Source organism: Orbicella faveolata, unplaced genomic scaffold, assembly GCF_042242905.1.
Source record: "Orbicella faveolata isolate gen_17 unplaced genomic scaffold, um_ofav_v1 contig_27, whole genome shotgun sequence".
In the NCBI taxonomy this organism is placed as follows: Eukaryota; Metazoa; Cnidaria; class Anthozoa; order Scleractinia; family Merulinidae; genus Orbicella; species Orbicella faveolata.
In genome coordinates this window covers 2,921,946-2,941,480 of record NW_028301555.1, presented here as the reverse complement: position 1 = coordinate 2,941,480, position 19,535 = coordinate 2,921,946, and the positions used below count along the sequence as shown (strand labels likewise).

The window sequence follows — 19,535 nt, the reverse complement described above, 5'->3', positions numbered from 1 at the left end:
AGTACATTGAGATCATCCGTCCATGGTTTTTCTTCATTCTGACCAGCTCACATCAGACTTTTGTTACAGGACAATTGTCTCGACTGTTATTTCCACGCAAAAGCACAATTCCTTCAAACAAGAGATCTCTCTTTCGTTGTACACACGAGTATTAGATGTCAGAAATAAGCACGGCATTATCCTTAATAAACAGCCTGTCTCACTTCTTTCAGCTCCCAAAATAAAATAATACTCCTAGCGCCAAATAAAATCATTGCGAAGTTACTTGGCGCCAAGGAAACTACGCGTCCGCACCAGGCTCGCACCCAGCCGCTATTTACGGGTCAGATTGGATTGTTTTAAAGCGAAAGCGGTCAGGGGCCCGTTTCTCCAAAGCCCTAGAAACTTTTCGGGCCCGTAGAGCCATAGTCAAATCTCGAACCTTACGATTACAGAGCTGTTTTATCCACATATTCTTAATACGAACAGGGGTTCCCTTCATACAAGAAGTTTCAGGCGTATACACTTCTCCGTTTTTACATACAGATGAACTAAAAATGGCTCTACGGGCCCGAAAAGTTTCCGGGGGTTTCGAGAAACGGGCCCCTGGACCGAGTGGAGCGCGCGGGGAGTTATCCCTTGTACCGTTGCAGTTATGTCCTATGTGGCAGACATGTCCTCTGACGTAATGTGATATACAGAGCCAACCATATCATGCGTTCTATCTAGCAACACGCAGCATAAGACTGGTAACTAAACTCCGTTGCAGTTCGGTCTTCGAGCAAAATTGATTTTTCGAGGGGTACCGTACGGAAGCAGTAGTTGACTTTGTATGTCTGTACTCTGAACCAGAGTGACTCTAAACGTAAATATGCAGCGACTATTTGCAAGAATTGCATTTACCTCACAAAATTCCTATCGGAAATTGACCGCTTAGTGTATTTTCAGTTTCAAATTCAACATGAAAGTTCGATCGAAGATTTAAACAGTGGTTACTCTCCGGTTTTCGAACTGCGTGTTCCCGGCCAGCCAATATTAAACTCCGCGCTTCGATTATCCTCAAATCGTTCAGATCGTTCAATGATATTACAGAGGCAAAACGAAATCCCTGAGGAGCAGTGTAACCAATTTAAGTTTCGGTGCTGTAAAACTACCACTCAATCTGCGCAATATTTCTCTGTTTCCAGTGTCACTCACACGAAAGCCGGTTCGCGAAAGCCCTCTTCTCAGTATGAGTTTGTTGAGGCTGACTGAACCTTTTTGGGTAAGCCGTCTCCTGTAGCATCGAACATTTATTACAGAAAGTTTCTTGTCGAGTAGATTTTATGGCCGGAGTGCTTTCTAACTGTTCCTAGTTCGCTTTGCTTTACAAAACAGCAGTAGTAGTCGAAAAACCACAGAGCACTTCGTGGCCTATTCAAAACACCCCAGAGCGCTTTGTGGCCTATTCAAAACACCCCAGAGCGCTTTGTGGCCTATTCAAAACACCACAGAGCGCTATGTGGTGTTTTATTTTGGGATTTAACATTGAAAACTGGATGGCTCGTTGACTCGCAAATATCTCACAGCTATTTTCTGAAATAATTTGGTTTTTCCAATTTTTCACACCACAAAGCGCTTTGTGGCCTATTCAAAACACCACAAAGCGCTTTGTGGCCAATTCAAAACAACACAAAGCGCTTTGTGGCCTATTCAATATACCACAAAGCGCTTTATGGTCGTCATCGTTATCATAGCGATTCCGTCAGTTGAAGTTATACTATGCGGACAAAACTGGCAGAGGGGCTCTCTTATTTTGACAGGGAGGTTGGCAAGATTTTCGCACCACCCCTTACATTAATTATGCATGGAATCGTTTGCCTTTGAGCTTGGGCTAATTTGAATAAGCTGTTGTAAATGTAGAACAATCAAAACAATTTCAGACTCATCCTCTATTTACTTAATTATTACTTATTAATACATCTGTGAAAGAAATACTGATAAAAATTTAAAAAATCTACAAAATAAATACTGATTATTCTCATCCTCTATTAACTTTCTGTAGAGGTCTTCATCATCACTGTCTTGTTCTTCTTGCCCTTCCTCTTGTTCTTCTTGATCCTCTTATCCTTCTTCTTCTTCTTCTTCGTCTTCTTCTAACTCTCCTTCCTCCTCATCGATCTTATCATCTAATGCCTCCAGGTATGGTTTGGCCAGGCTATTAAAAATATGGAAAGGGATTTACTTCATTAATGGACACGACAATATTGTGGAAAACTGACACTTTCTGTGAAGGGACCCATTTCTTGAAACTTCCTGGCTACACAAGGGCTTGTCAACTTACAGGGACCGTTTTCAGGCTGCTGTTTTGGGCCCAAAGCACCAAACTACCTAATGAAACTGAAATCAGATTTTAAAACGAGCTTTGGAATTATAATCTAAAGTACAGCAGGGGTAAGGTTGGTAAAGTCTGCATACGAGCCAAGTGGCCCACCAGGCCGGAGCTTATCCCGGTTTCCTTAGCATGAAGCGACTAGGAGTATTTCTACTCCCCCCTGGATGGGATGCTAGTTCATCACAGGGTTACCCCAGCACTAAATTTGCCGGTACCCATTTATACACCTGGGTGGAGAGAGGCACTGTGAGAGTAAAGTGCCTTGCCCAAGAACACAACACAGTGTCCCTGGCCGGGGCTCGAATCTGGACCACTCGATCCGGAGACGAGCGCACTTACCATGAGGCCACTGCGCCTCCAGAATACAACAGTAATATTGCTGTAATTAAAATTATAAATAATTATGCATACTGCCTTTCTATACCTAAATAAGAAAACCAGTTTTTGATTAACATGATGGAAATGGACTTCTCTATAAACTCACTTCCTTCAACTTAATGTCTGCTAATTTTTCATGCAAATAGCAAACCACCAGTTGTGATTGCAGTTACCCGTCTCATTCTATATAGCAATTTTTAATTTGGTTTCAAAATTAACTTGCATTTGGGTTTGCATCACTGTCCTCTGTCTTGCATCCTGTACTTTCTTTGTTGTGTTGTTTGTAATATTGTTACATGTAATACTCTGGTTCTGGTTTCAAGGCACTTCAATGAAAACTGTTCAGACATCACTTACTTCCTGTATGAGATGAAGTAATGAAGAACATGTCATTTTTGGTCTGGGACATTGATGGGGATTCCTGGACAGGCCCCCAGAGGAGCTCCCATCTGCTTCAAAAATTATATCATAAGGCTAGCAAAACTTACCCAGTAGTGCCAGTCCCAAACCCCACATTAGAATCTAAAATCCTTAAAACTCACAGTCTTGTTGTTATTGGGATAAAATGTTCTAGGTTCTTAGCTACTGTGTCTGAAACACCTCACAAGATTAGAAGCCACAGATTTAGGAAAGCCATTCCCTAACAGGAACGTTTTATTTCACGTATACGAGAAGCCTGGTGCAACAAGGCTCTAACCCAAGCAATTTTGCAAGGCCAATGTTTATTCTGTCCAGTGTTTGTGTGCTTCCTATAAATGTCAATGGATGTTCTTTTCAGGGAAATGTCCAGGAAATGGACCATGTCATCTTCAAATTTGTTGACCGTAAAACATATCAGATTTATTTGGTTTGTCCATCAACAGCATATCTTCAAAATAACATCCTTAAAACTAGTCATACATAAGGCCACTGTCAAGCATTTTATGAACAATATCACTTTTGAGTTCTGTCATGATAAAAAAAACAATGGCCTAATGAAGAACCCAACAAAATGCCATCAATTTGCTTGTTGAGTGCTCTCTTAATTAATTTGGTGTTAATCAATTTATTGTCACTAACTCCAAAGAAAACAATCTGAACAACTGTCAGGGCTTGCTGTCAGGGCTTGCTGTCAGGGCTTGCTGTCAGGGCTTGCTGTCAGGGCTTGCAAACTCCAATTCCTCTTAGAGTGAAAACAAGTTGTTTTCCTTCCACATCTACATGGGAGAGTACCATATGTGGGTGGTAGTGGTGGTGTATCAGGTTGTGTTTGACAAAACCTTTTCATTTTTTATGTTTTCACATATAGCAATATAAAGGAACTTTTTTAACTGTTTAATAGCAAACCACTTTATACTTAAAACGTGTCTGTTATTTTTAGTTAAAGTTAATTTGGCTAACACTTCCTTTCTATTTAAATGTATATTGCATGAAAACTGTGATCTGGTGGCCCTGGATGCAATTTGAGTTTTTCTGTAATTTTGAAAAGTCAAGCCCCACTGTTTGTTATTGTATCAAAAGGATAACACCATTCTTATCATAGTTATTCTACTGATTCCATTTCATCATTACTTAAGATGGCTCTGCAGTTATTCCGGGCACACTCACCAATGTCAAAGTTTGGGGCTTTGAAGTGTTGGCTAAGAAATTTTGGGAAATATTTTGTCTTTCACTCGGTGATAATGTTAATTAATTCCATTTACTGGGGATAATATTTTTATTCTTACTGGTGTTTGACTGGACCCCATTTTTTGAACAACAACACTACCAGTAAAAAAATTTTGCTGGGCAGGCATACTTTTACTCAATATTATTTCTGGAACCAACTTATTTTGACTCAATAAAAACCATGCCAAGTTTTGGGGAAATCACTTGAGCAGAAGTTCAGAAGTATTATGGTCAAAGACATGTAAACTCAACTCTATCATTCACTGAAAGTTCTATATAATTGACTCTCACTTCTGAAACAAGCCACGGGCCCAAATTTTGTAAGAAGCTTGCCCCAAAGCTTTCTAAATCAAAGTGGCTAGTCGATTAATGATTGTGCGAACCATAAAAAGCACTAATCCCTAGAACTCAAAACACTATAAAATGCTTGACAACCTCCTTGAATTTTCAAAGATGCATTTTGCAACACTATTTGGAAATAACTTTTGTGTCAAAGTCTTTCCACACAAATTGCACGGTACAGCAATATTTTGGCTACAAGTTTTACTGTTGTGACTCAAAAAGAAATGGGGCACTGTTGTCAGGATTGTAAGCTACCCCCCGACTGATCTCTGGTGAGGCAGAGAAAGAGTTTTGTTGTTCTATGATTACAAATATAAAATGGGTACTACAGGTACAGGCTGATCGAGCCATCTTTTTGCAGCTCCTTAATACATAGTTAAAAAGACAATTATTAATAATAACAATAATAATAAATAAAAATGGCAATAATAAAAACAACAACAACGATGACAAAAAAACAATAACAATAATATTAATGCTAATGATGTGCTTCAGGGCATGAATTATGTTTTCATTCATGACAGCTGGTTCATCGTATTTGACCAGTAAAAGCGCTTCACTGGGTCTATTTGTCTGAAAAGCGGAGTCTCATCAAAATGTGTGGGCACAGTTCATGGATGTTTAAAATCTTGTGAGGGATGTGCTCTATGACTGATTAATCACCTAATGAATCACTGTTGCAACACCAAAAGAAGAAGGCAAGTTTATAAAATAAAGTTGAGCATTTCTGCAAGATGAAATTTTCTCGTGAGTGCTAATGGGCAACAAAAGTCTACTAGGTAGGCAACTAAAAAGACACAAGGGGAACCAACAAAAACAGAACTAGTTACCCAAAGGGCATATTAGCAAGAAAGTTAGTGTCCAACATTAATAGCTGTCAAGCTCATTCTAAAGCTTTGTGGCATGCAAAAGTTTTCTTTGCTCTGCCTCTTCGACTCCTCAACCTCTCTTAATTCAGTTATGTTTGTTGTGCCCCAAACCATTGCAGGAAAGAAAGTGAGTGCTTTGCAGGCTGTAAGTATACAATCATGTAGAATACAGTAGGGGCAATTTTACATGTATGGTTTACCAGTTTTCTCATTAAAGTGCTGTTGGTTACTTTGTAAATGGCACTTCAAAAGTTAAGGTTGTTATTTGCTAACACAGAAAGCTCAACTTCCTACAAGCTGTCTTGTTCACAGCTTTTGGGGTTTTAAATAAGAGTCACAACAAAGAATAGAAAAAATATGTGCACTGTGAAAAATGCTTAAGTAACTACATATGATATGCAACTATCTTCTGTGTAACATGCAGCAAAAATTGCTTGTATCACTGCCATACGTCTACATGTATACCTTAACCTATAATATACCACAGAACCTCCCAAACTACCTTTAAGTTGAGGATTTTATTTTATATCAATTTTAAAAACAAAATTATTTTGTTCTATGGGTTGTTGACTAGTTTAATGGATACACAAGGATATTAAGCTGTGCATCAAAGTGGTACTGTACAATCACTTCTTCCTTAAGTTTTTGAAACTCCATCTACTAAACACTCCCTGTGCTAAATTTTAAGCCTTCATACTGTAGCAGGGATGAAAAGGAATTAAAAATTAGAAACTGGCTAATTTATCCAGGTTCGAAGAAGATGTGTTTTGAAAAATAATAGCCAAAACTATAAGTTGGCTTTCTCTAACACATTTCGTTTGCAATGTTCTTCTTAGTATTGCTGGAGTACTTAGTGTACAAGAAAAAAACTCATAAGCTAACCAGATATTAAAGCATAATATAAGGACATAAGCCCTAAAATTCTTGAAAAAGTGCAGCCATTACGATTAAGACCCATTACGTAGAGGTAACAAAAAAATGAATTATTTTGGCAAGACACAACTCTAAAAAAGTTATCAACACATGGCAACTGATACATATAATAGTAAGGGCTGATGCTCACCATCCCTAGTCCTTTCTCTACTAAGACTTTCTTTGGTTTGTGTATGTTTTCCCTCATCCAACCCATGATGATCATGCATTACTGCAAAAACAGAAATTCAAAGCATTATTATTAAACACAAAATCACACAAATGCAATTATATTTTAAGTTAGACTGACCGTTTTAAAATAACATACAGCCTTGTAGATTAAAAGCTGTTCCTCAGTAAAGGGAAATTTAAAAGACAACAAAATTCAATCAGAAACAACTGCAAGAGTATGACTATCTTATCAAGACCTAGGTTTTTAAAGTCTATTTCAACTGACAATGAAACCAAAACAGAACAAACTGAATCTCTAGTGGCAAAGTTTGGCTGGTGAGAACTACATCATATTAATTTTACTAAGTGATAAAAGACATCCTTGAGAATAAAAATACAAGAAGATAAACAAACTGTCAAGCGTTCTCATTTAGAAGTCTTTTCGCACGTGATTAAAAGTTCGATCACAAACTTCTTAAAATGTTTCTTGTGAAGTAGTCTCTTCGCTGTTTGCTAAGCTACTCAAAGAATATAGCAATTCTTCAAGCTACGTTATTAGATAACCTTAAGACATCCGTAACCTTAAAATGGAAAATTGCTGTTGAGTTTTCCCGTGTCTATCAACGAGTCATTTGAAATACAAGGGAACACTAGAGAATACAAAGGAATACAAGGGAATGCAAGAGAATACAGAGGAATACAGGGGAATACAAGAGAATACAAGGAAATACAGGAAAAGACAAGGGAATACAGGGGAATACAGGGGAATACAAGAGAATATAAGGTAATACAAGAAAATACAATGGAATACAGGAGAATACAAGGGAATACAGGGGAATACAAGAGAATACAGGGGAATACAAGAGAATACAAGAGGTTCTTTTCAAAATTTCCGACGACTACCCCCATCATTTTTATATGGGAGACCCCCCTGGAATTCTGATTATCATTTAGGGGTTTTGTAAAAACTGCCGTCTTGAAAATGTTTAGCTAGGGAGTGCCTACAGATTCAGAGATTACACTCCAGAGTACTCAACCCACGGGATCATCAAAAATTCTACAGGGGAGACGTGCCTCAGAGGACAAAACATATATTTAACAGAAAGTACACATGTACATGTACTGGCGGAGGGTCAGACAAATGAAAATACCTTTATGAGGGAGCAGGGGTATGTTTGCAGTATTAACATATGAAAATAAGTCTTTTTCATATATACTAGTTAAAAGTACACAGACCTGTTTGATCAATCTCATACACTGTAAGATCCAGCAAGCTTGTTGTTAAAGGCGGTTATTTCTCACTTGGGTCAGTTTATGCACTAGGATGAACGAATTATTTTGGATTATATGTTCAAACTGCTAGGAATTACAAACCCTTTCAACTGATTCCTAGTACAGTCAGGCCTTGAGTACTGACAATTTATGCTAGTAAGCTTACTTAATTATCTCACTGCAGCTCCTCGAAAACAAGTCCATGTAGACACAACGTGCTCTCTACACCAAGTAGATAGAACTCACTGAGGGGAGATCTTGTAACTGTTGTAAAAATGGCGGCAAGACTGCACGACCTGAAAACTTTCACCAGAAGTTTTTTCTATTTGATCGGTCGACTTGTGTTGCTCTCTTAACGCAAGCAGGTAATACTCCTGAAGGATGCCAACTCTTAGTTAATTGAAATGCTGAAACTGGATGGAGCATTTGCTCCAGTTTCGACGCAAAGGTTAGTTTTGTTTACATGTGTGAGAATTGTCGTGAGAATTAGATCGAAAAGAGTTTACTCTCTGAGTGGCATTGGTAGCTAAAGCTGTTCTGTTGAAAAGATTACCCGCAGTTGCAGTTTTGATTTATCTAATTGAGTGATCATTGCTCGTTACCTAAAAGTGTAAAATCAGCATAGAGATCAGTACAGTGCGTCACCTGATCGACTGAAAGATGCCTGCATAAAGTAACGCACTGTAGTAACTGGTAACAATTGCACTGAGTGGACTGGAGCGCAATTTCAAGGAGTAATTTGTCGAGTGATTTTAAATCATCTATGTCAACTCTCTCAGATTATCCGGGAGTCTTCCATACCGGTCACCAGATCTCCTGGATGAGGACAATCTTTTTAAAGGCTATTCTCAATATGGAAATACTTGTCTTTATTTTTGGCCAATTTTTGGCAGTGCCGGGGGTATTTAACTTTTTTTGTTTACGTTTATATTTGTCCGAGCTGTCCTCACTGATCACATTTAACTCAGAACTTTGTGAGACTGGATTTTGGATTTGGTTGTTGTTTCTTATGCACAATTTCCACTGCTGTGCTATTATTTATTTATTTTTAAATGCAGCTTGAAGTGCATGAATTTTGTTAGCTTCAAATGTAGAATGAAATACATTAGATGTATGGACTGCTTATATGGAGGGGTTTAATACTTGGATCAAATATATACATGTAGCAAGCCTGCAAATAATTTTTGTCTGTAGGCAGGTCATTTGTCAGGACAAGGACAAGTTTTGACCTGACAAAAAGCCAGTCTGGTCGGACAAAAAAAAAATTGTTTGTCATTAGAAATTGAAGAGAGACATTTGAGACATTTTGGTATTTCAGTGTAGACTCTTCTCCAAAATATTGGTTGTAAATTCGAATAGCTTAAAAGTCAACTGAGTGTAAAATCGCTACTACAGCAAGCACTAGCAAGGGGACCTGTACATTACTTCTGGTATTATTTTACCTGTTGAAAATTGACAAATTTACAAACGTTTATACCCCTAGTCACACAAGCGTTTCCAACATAACAAGTTTCCCAAGAAGTCTAAGGAAAAATGGGAAACGCAATGAAACAATCCCCTGCGTGGACATTCAGAGACTTGAAAATTGGCTGAAATGAATTCTACTTTTTCTGAAAGCAAGTTTCCTCTGGAAGTTTTTGGGGTCAATTGAATAAAAAATTTGCGTAATTATTTAAAATTAGGAATCGGAGGTGGTCGTGACTATAAAGCGTGACTAATCTGTACATTCACCAGGCTTTTCACGAAAACATTTCTGTGATACGGAAACTATATTTCAACCACACTGACAGACGTAAAAAAACTATAAGAGTTAAAAATTAAACTGATTTTTGATCATACGGACTAGAAAAAATTTGGTTACGTTTTAGAGGTTTTAAAGTACTGTTTTTGAAAGCGATTGCATTCAGATAAACGAAACGTGAGTATTTGGGCCTTGTATTCAATTTCCATAATAATTATTATAATCGGGTCAATGTATTATGACTGAAAATTAATTCCACAACACTTGGTAGCAACAAACAACGAGTAATTACATAAGACCTCAGTTTTTAGTAGTTTATCAGATGAACGTAATTCAGACTAAATAGGGCTTCACGATCTTTCACAACGCCACCGCAAAATGCCTAAATTAACATGTAGGGATAGTGGTGCTGATGTTTGCAATTCGACATAATTATAACATTTGAGATGACGCACTGTGCCTGATAAAATTCTTAGAATTGGAATAAAAACAAAACAGATAACAAACCTTTTTTGCGTAGTATTGTGTGGCAGTATAACAAAATAACTTGTCCCATATTCAGCCACAAATTTCCAGTTAAAATATTTTTCATTTTAGCAGAAATGCCTGGTCAGAGTGTCCAACCAGGCTAAGCTTTTGCCTGTCAAAACCTCAAATTTACCGGACAGTTGTCTGATGACCGACTGTTATTTGCAGGCTTGTGTAGTAATTACCAAGGTTACCCAACCAGCAGTCATCCGCTTGGCAGTATTCTTATGCATTGTATAGAAATACATGTATAATTATATCATGACTTATCAGTGGGCTTACAGTACATATAGTTTAATCATGGTTTGAGTTGTGTTATTGAAAGCATTTGTCAATCGTGTAAAGAAAGAAACTGAAACCTGGTTGCCTTTGGAGTTAATCTCTTATTGTATCCTCAACTTTTCCTGCAACCACAACGATGGTGAAAGTGAGAGATCTGACTTTGCAAGAACAAGCACCTGGCTCTACACAAGGAAAAATGTACAGAAACAGTTGAACCTTGTTCACCTTTCTCTGCAGATGCAAGGCATTCATTTCTACATTTCATACATCTTATTAGATGTTTTGATATGTAGTATCGCTGTATAATCGTTATGAGTTGTGCTGTATTTTGACGAGCCCGTAAGGCAAATCAAAATACAAACAATGAGTAAAAATATACAGTGATACTACATATCAAAACATCTAATAAGAGATTTATTATCCAACTGCTCTAGTCAATAAATTTGTCAGTGAAAGAGGGAGAGTGTGACAGTTTTGCATGCACTCGTGACCTGTCCGGCAAACAGGTTTTCTACGGTACAATTAACTGTACAATATCACTGTATATTTGTACTCGTTTCACATGATATTTGGACGGTATTCATGGATGTTAGACAATAATCTGTTTTATTTTACATCATTAGGCCAGTAAAACTATGCCCGTTAGGGAACAGGAGGTGAAAAAAAAAAACAACAACAACAACTGTGGAAATCTACCTTTAGAGTTGCACGCACATACAGTAACTGTTTTGTATGTAAAAGAGACACTTGGTTAAATTGTGACAATTTCTTCATTCATTTTGTTCACATAGCGGTACTGACTACTGCAGAGCAAGTGTTTCTCCTCCCACAAGGTTTGTTTCTGCTCAACTTTCAGGTGGACTGAAAGTGCTATACAAACACCTTGGAGACATGAAGAACTTAGCTCCTCATAAAAAACATGGTGAGATAAAAACAATCATAATCAATAGTGCTTTCCTAATGATACAACATGTAATTGCTGTAAAATTGTACTCTAGTGTAGCCTCATTTTTGTGACAATCCCTTTCATGCTCACTGGATAAGAGAGAGAGAAATACAACCTTGTGGAAGCAAGTTGGAAGTGTAAAAGGATAGAGAAAGGGAGGAAGGGGAAATGAGAAGCACAGTAACATCTAGAAGCAAGCGAGAAAGAGACACAACATGTTGCGGCTCCCAACAGTCAAAGGATTCTTTTGCAAATTGGGCTGAAATGAGATGCGGAACTCTTATTTATACTTGCTTAGTAAGGGACTGGTGCAAACACTCCTACATGTACATGTAACTACAATTAATTGCTACATGTAGGAGCGTACTAACCGTGGAACACTGTTAATCTAGTCACTGACAGGCCACAAAACTCTGGTTGTATTAATTAACAGGTTGGCCGTATTATCAGCCTAGAGGGTTCTTTAAATAGTAAATAGCAAATAACTTCAGTACTGAGCTTTTGCTCCTGAAGGCAAGAATAAATTGACTGTGATATTGAGGTGATCATGTTATGGGTTCCCAATTCACTGTAAGGCAGGGTTCTTGTACTCTATTTGGGATGGAGTTTATTATGCTGTACAACTGCAGAAGTTGTCATGCCAGAAGGAGTCATACTGCAAGTTGACTGTAGTTGCTTGGAATGTGCAGTTATGCCGTTTGATATTTCTTTTGTTTTTTTCTTTTGTTTTTGTTTTTTTTTTTCATATTACGAGGATCTCAGACAGATTCAGAGGGAAAATTCCAACCATGTTATCCAAGTATGTTGTCCTTAATACTAGAATAAACAAAAAATATCTGGGTCTATATCTTGGTTCACCCAAAAAAAGAACTTGTAAACATGAATGGCCAATATCCAGCCAATGATAATTAAATTAACTAAAGCCAATTCATGAATACGCAATAATTTATTTTTCAGTACAGTTGTATGTACCTGAAACATTTCTTACGAAGTAAGTAAAGTATTAAGTAATTCTTCATTTAACGTGACTACTTTGCTCAGCTTAAAAGTTACTTTACAGGAAGCCCACTCTTAAAATACCATACATGTACATTAATTAATAAACAAGTAAACAAAAGAAAATGCAAACCAGTTAAAATGTAAGTACATAAAATTAAAAATAATTATTTACAATAATAGATATAAAAATATAACATTCTCAATAATATGACACTGCCTAAATATTAAATATTTAGTTTTTTTGGCTTTATGCAACATTTGTCGTTCTAAAGGCATTTTGTTTTCAATGGTCCATAAACTACATTGTGGCCACAACCTTAAGAATAAGTACATGAAGTAAGGTAAAGTCTGCATATGAGCCTAGTGGCCAATCAGGCCGACGCTTATCCCAGTTTCGATAGCATTAAGGAACTGGGAGTATTTCTACTCCCCCCTATAAACCTGGGTGGAGAGAGGCACTGTGAGAGTTAAGTGTCTTGTCCAAGAACACAACGTAATGTCCCCGGCCAGGGCTTGAACCCAGACTGCTCAATCTGGAGATGAGAGCACTAACCATGAGGCCACCTCGCCTTCCACAAGTATAGTACATGACAACCAGGGTACATACATGTAATTGTATATGCTTTAATTATTGATGAACTCCAATATTAATTACATTGTAGCTTCATTTTCATACCTAGCAATAGGAAGGAATTCATTTACTAAGGATTCATGACTGTGTAACTTGACTGAACAGTTGGACATACTCTTGCAACTATCTTAAGGTCCCAATAAAATAATGTATTTTTGATTCCAGACTGATAAAGACCTTACACTAGTGTATTGCTCACTTCAATCTAGAATTGTAATGATCCTTTGAGCAGTTGAAATTGTTAATGGCTGCTTGTCACAAGTCGTACATTGTATTTCTGTGTGGTTCTGTTAGTTCCTTTGCTTGCTGGAAGGTACAAATTTGTTCGAGCTATTGGACAAGGACAATCTTCAATCCTGGTTGCTGCAGAGGTGAGAAAATAATAAACAGCTTCATCCTTGTTTACTGTTCAACCTGTACATGTAGTATACAATACAATGTGAAAAAATTGTCCACATTTGATAATTGCTGAAAATTGTAAATTCATCAGGTACTGTGCATACATTATGTGCTCTGAGTTTTATCATAATAAATATTCTTTCTCTTTTTCAACTTGCAATACTTCAAGAACAAAACAGGTATTTAAGTGTCCTTTTGAAGCCTTTTACATGAAATTATTAAATTAATTTTGACCACCCAGAAATTTTCTAGTTTAAAAACCCAGACCAGAAATCCTGTCAATATTACACCCTTGGGAAGAGCTATAAAACAATGTCACTGATAACGGACAGTTTGCACAATCAAGTTCCTTTTACTTGTAAGTGCATTCATGTATATTATAAAACTATCACATGAAGTCTTCTCTACACAACATTGGTAAACAATAACTAATTAGTATTAACATCAGCAGCGACCACCCTATAGCATGATTTATTATTTTACAATTATATGGCTAGCTCCGTGAGCAGTAAACGGAATTCATCCTGCACTGTGATTGGCTACCTGAGTGGGCAATTCAAGATTGCACTGTCTTGCCTGCTCAGGATTTCCTGCTGTGTCCCACAAGCAAATAGTCTCCTTTTTTCCATATTAATAATAAATCCTTTACTTGCCAAGCTTGTTCAGTCACGATGGCTGGATATTGGCTTCTTTTTTGCATGTTTTTGGACCTCAACTCCGTCTCAGTCCATAAACATGCAAAAATAAAGAACTTGGCCAATATCCAGCCATCTTGACCTCACGCTTGGTAAATAACCCTTTTGTCTAATTGTAATTTCTAAGTTATAACATGTTTGGTTGTCTGTGTTATATTCTGCTTGTAGCTAAAAAAATTTTTTTTCTCACAAAGGATACTTTCCATCCTGATAAGAAGTCAGTTGCAGTGAAAATCATGCATCTGGATTATTCAAGACTTGGAGCTCAGGTATGTGTTATTTGACCAGTTTTTACATGTACACTTGCAAAGTTTACTTGACTTTGTACCATGCGATAGAGAATATGCAGCCAAACACAATGCGGGAAAGCAGTTGTATATTTAGCTCTTATTAACCGAGCTTAGTCAGTCTGTATGGGAGAATCTTGACCGAGGTCGTGAGTACAGACTGAACGCAGTGAGGTCTGTACACACGACCGAGGTCAAGATTCTCCCATACAGACTGACTAAGCCTGGTTAATAAGATGTTTATTATATGGCAAGCAAGAGAAATTTAATTTGTTTAGTGTAACCGGTTTGTACTAGCCGACATTTTGCTTGCAAACGGCGATGAGCTGTACTTAATTCTGCCAAAGTCTGCTCGTCCTCTTTACTTTTCTTTCTTTTCTTATCAGACTTTTTGGCATTGCCATAAATAAATATTGTTAGAAGAAAATAGTCAACATTTTTGCATTAAAGTTTGCAACTTTTTCACAGCGAAACATTACTGGTCGAGATGCCGGTCTCGATGGGAAAATCTAGACTGCTTTCAATATCGATTTCAGCTAATCAAATTCTTGAATTCAGTAGTTCCCAGTCCTTGTGAGACACAGCCATATAATAATCAGTGGTATTACACCCATACAGCTGTACCTTCCCATTTCATGCGTCATATATGTCGCATTGATTGTGTTGACCACTGTATTTTCCATTGCATGGTACATAAAGTAAAATTAAAACATAGTTATGTTATGCTCTCTCGTGGTATACCATGGAATATGAATTCTACTTGTCACTTGTACAATGTATTTTCTTGGTTTACACACTCATCTAAAGGCTTGTGTGTACGCCAAGAGAATACATGTACAAGTGACTCATGGGATATTCTATGGTATGCGACTCAAAAACATTGCATAACTTACTTACATACTACTGTACATGTATCTTCATAATTATTGTTATGAGAGCCAAATAGGTATGGTACTGCTCAAAAGTAAGTTACCACCTCTTGTCACATTGCGTAAGATGCACCTCGTTTGTTTTTTGTTATTTCTCTCGAGATGCGTCTTGTCTCTCTCAACAATCCCAGAATCATTAATTGTAGACCCTATTCATAAATGGCTGCTAATTTAAAATTCTTTTAAATTGGCAGCATGCATTTAAATGAGCCCAACAAACCTTGTTTGAGAGTAAAAGTTCTTTTGAATTACATGTATCAACTCAAAAACGAGGTTAGTTGGGCTAATTTTAACACTTACAAAAGAATTTCTAACTGGCAGCCATTTATGAATAGGGTCTATGGAATACATTACTCACAAAAAAGCTGGCTTAGATGTCAAAGACAACTGCTCAATGTACACATACATGTACATGTAACCAAACGTTTGAGCAAATGTGAGATACTGTATGGGACTCACTAGTAATCTCTTGGATTTCATGTGTTCTTGGACCACAGGGCATTGTAGCAGTTTTGCGATTAGTCAGCAGTTTCCTTTAGCAGTAGCGTTTTCTGAAACGTGGGGAATATTCTCAGAGGCTGTTTCCCTTCCCCTGTTCTTCCCACTCTTTCCACTGTTTTAGCAGTGTGATGGGTGCCTGTTTTTCTCCCCTCCACGTGGGGTTCATGACTGGGTTGCATGGATTTGCCAGCCATTGGAACAGTCTCCACCTAGGAGTTGGCTGTCAATAGTGGATGGAACTGGATGTCTCATGCACCCAACCTTTATAGAGCTTTTTTTTATGTTTGCATGTACCCATATTGAAACACCTTGTACATGTACATCCATTTCTTATACATGGTGTAGATGAATTTTCTTATGTGGCTTGAATAGTTTTCTACATGATAAATTAATTTTAACGGCAGTTTCAAAAATGCCTACATCACACATGTATTCATGCATCCATGATTTTGGTCAGTTGCCCATGAAAGCAGTCAAGAATAAAATGGTGTTAACAGGACAAGCAACCTTACTTAATATTTAACATGCACATACCAAAAATCTGCTCAAATGGATTAAATTTTCTTTTAATTTTCACTTTTGTTAACTGCAGGAGGCAGATTGCATTCAGCAGCTGAATAAGGCAGATATCCTTCATATGTCCAGAATTGTCCAGTTGTTTGTAAGTCACAAATGTACGATATTTTTGTTCCAAAACCTTTCTTTTAAGTGCAGAGGACACAACAATGACAGGGAACAGAGTGTTTTACTCTAGAATAGATGGCATTGACAGCTTTGTAGGTAAAGGAATCCAAAACAATGGTGGCGAGTTTGAGAGTGGATTCATCTCAGCCTCACTTTCTAGGTTCATGTCGTCTCCACACATTACTTGCAAGTATATTGAGAGATGTGTTTTATGGCAGTGTGCACTGATACATGTAAAGTGCATGAATTGTACAGAAAATTGTAATTTAATATTAATTAGAAATACTTGTCACTGACTGACAAACACCAAATATTTCGGACTTTCAGAATGTTTTCAGCTTTGAGGGTCACTATTGTTTGGTGTTTGAGTTGTTACATCCAAGACCTCTCCATCAGTACTTTGAGGTAAGAACTTCGCAAGCCTTTTTGTTTCAGGAACAGTTATAATGTTGCATAGTATCATAGTATCAATTATATATTATTGGAACATTGAGTGATCAAGACATTTTTGTGTTTTAATTTGCAGAAATGTCAGTTTGAAAGTGAGGTAAGAAATTTGAGATTGCATGATTTAGAAAAAAAAACTATAATAAATAATCTGTACATTACACATCTGTGTTATGTTAGTCGTAGGCCTACATTTCTGTAGGCTTGTTCGTCTCATTTCTTACTCAGAAATGTAATTACAACTTATACTTGCTCCAACTCATAATGAAAACTCTTTCTGTACTATTTGCTTGGAGCTTATCATGACAGTAAAGAAAGTCATTTCCAGTAACCCAGGGCTCAAGTGGTTTTGCTGTTATGTTAGTGAATTCTGTCCTTCTCACTTGGGAAAATTTTTTGAGGAAATTCAAATTACGGATTGGACTAATGTAAGAGATGAAATGACACAATACTTCTCAGCTTGTCATAAACGTGATAAATTGCTTAATTCTGTTTTACTAATAGGAGGCAAAGTTGAAAGTGATCAGAAAAATAATGTTACAAGTGAGTATTATTTTACACTGTGAAGTGATAAACAGCAGTGAGATTAAGGATACTTTTATTTTAGTTACCCTCCTCCCCAATATAGGAGAAAGAAAAGACTGTACAGACCTTCACTCTCCAGAATGTTTTTGGCATTCCTTGAATACCTCCTTCTTTTGAGAACCTTTGGATCTATTGTAATACTGATTGTCAATTACATGTATCACTTTTACTGTATAAACACTAATGAAATACCAGGTGAGCTTGCTTCACACGTGAAAAAAATACACATTTTGCTTAATGTTACAGTACATATTTAATCACCCCTTTCATAGCACAAGTGAAACATTTGGTTTGGTATTTTGTTTGTGTTTATACAGTAAAGAGAACGGTATGGTGCCTTGGAGAAATGAAATTTCTCAATATTTCAATCATTTGCTACGCTGACTCGTGAAATATTTTTCAGCACTCAAAGATGTGAAATCTCTTATCTCCGTGCTGCCATGTCATATTCTCAGATCTACTGTATAGGGTATTATTATTACCAACATGTACTGTATACAGTATTCCTTGTATGTGTCGTGCACATGTAGTTTTACATCCCAATAAGAAGATCCTCACGCAATTTGACACTACTATCTCTATGTGCATGTCGTATTTCAGCTTTTGCAAGCCCTTGGATTCCTAAAAAGGTGAGTTATGCCGACATTGAAATAATATTATATACAATACTGACAACTGTTCAAGTTGGCAAGTGCAAGCTAATGTTCTCATTGGCCACAACTGAATGACATGCACTTGCAGTTGTCAATGGACCTTTTTGGCGATACAGCGGCCATTTTGAATTCTATTGTTTCAAATAGCTTTAATTATGGGAGTCCCAGGGGGACAAATTAGTATTTATTTGCTCCCGTTACCATTCCATAATTATAGCTATTTAGAACAATAGAATTCAAAATGGTCCATTGAGACGCCTGGCTCTATGCTGTTTATAGGCCAGAAAATTGTCTTTTTTTATGGTTTTGGTTCATAATTGAGTTACTTGAAATTGTTAGGGTTGGGTTTTGGCGGACTTTTATCCCTGTTATTAAAATTATTGCCCTTTTGTCAGCAGTACATGTAGTTAACGTTTTGACTCTTCACTCTATATAAAATAGAGAATCTCAATCTACAAGTCTGCTGTACCTGGCAATGGAAATACAATTTGCACTAAAGCTAAATGTCAAACTTGCTTTCGTGTTAAAATGTGCTTAGCTTGCTTAGCTGCTTACGTTAATTTAGAACCCATCTAACTTACATGTACAGTTGTACTCTTAATTTGACAGAGAGAATGTTATCCATGCTGACTTGAAACCAGAGAACATTCTTTTGGAAGAAGGTATTTTAAAGTAACCTTAACTTCAGAGTTTTCAATGTAATTATTACTTGGTAAGTAGGTTTTTCATGTTATTAAGCATTAAGAAACAATGTTACATTTACACACCCTTTTGTTAAGGATATTGAGGCAGAGTTGTACACTGTGAGACTGGAGGAATACGTTTCATGCTTTCAGGCTGAAGATATTGATCTCACACCTACTCATGCCTACCAACCAACTTCCTGTGCCTTAAAGCTGTGAATCTTGAGCCATAAAAACCTTCACTGACACAGTTTTATCTTTGTCTGTTTCAGGTGAGGAAATCAAGATAAAAGTCGTGGACTTTGGGAATGCAATACATTGGGTTCATAGAGAGGTATAGCAAACTATATTATTGTCCACAGTTATTACTATTACCACAAAGTTCTGGGCTGGGTTTTTTGAAAGGTGGATGAGGCTCTCCACCAGATAAATCACTATCCAATGGATAACGTGGTTTGTCTTGTTAACACTTATCCCCTAAGGACAGTGATTTATCCAGTGGATAGGCGTTATCCAGCCTTTGAACAACCGGGGCCAGCAAGTAAACACTTGATCCCCAAAGCACCAACTTTCCTAAATTTAAGTGATAGCAACCTTAAGC

At 37.1% G+C, this 19,535-nt stretch overlaps 1 protein-coding gene and 1 pseudogene across 2 annotated transcripts in view; one reads left to right on the top strand and one right to left on the bottom strand.

The window, feature by feature from the left end:
- Positions 1-19,535, bottom strand: part of LOC149107150 (uncharacterized) — a 114,907-nt gene that overhangs the window by 43,976 nt on the left and 51,396 nt on the right. The gene's annotated exons all lie outside the window — the stretch shown is intronic.
- Positions 8,195-19,535, top strand: part of LOC110067355 (uncharacterized) — a 28,917-nt pseudogene continuing 17,576 nt past the window's right edge. The window contains exons 1-12 of the transcript XR_016209324.1: positions 8,195-8,392; positions 11,287-11,417; positions 12,196-12,240; positions 13,366-13,442; positions 14,360-14,434; positions 16,475-16,543; positions 16,894-16,971; positions 17,093-17,113; positions 17,518-17,556; positions 18,199-18,227; positions 18,861-18,913; positions 19,207-19,268. The product of XR_016209324.1 is annotated as an uncharacterized LOC110067355 (transcript). The remainder of the gene's footprint in view (positions 8,393-11,286; positions 11,418-12,195; positions 12,241-13,365; positions 13,443-14,359; positions 14,435-16,474; positions 16,544-16,893; positions 16,972-17,092; positions 17,114-17,517; positions 17,557-18,198; positions 18,228-18,860; positions 18,914-19,206; positions 19,269-19,535) is intronic.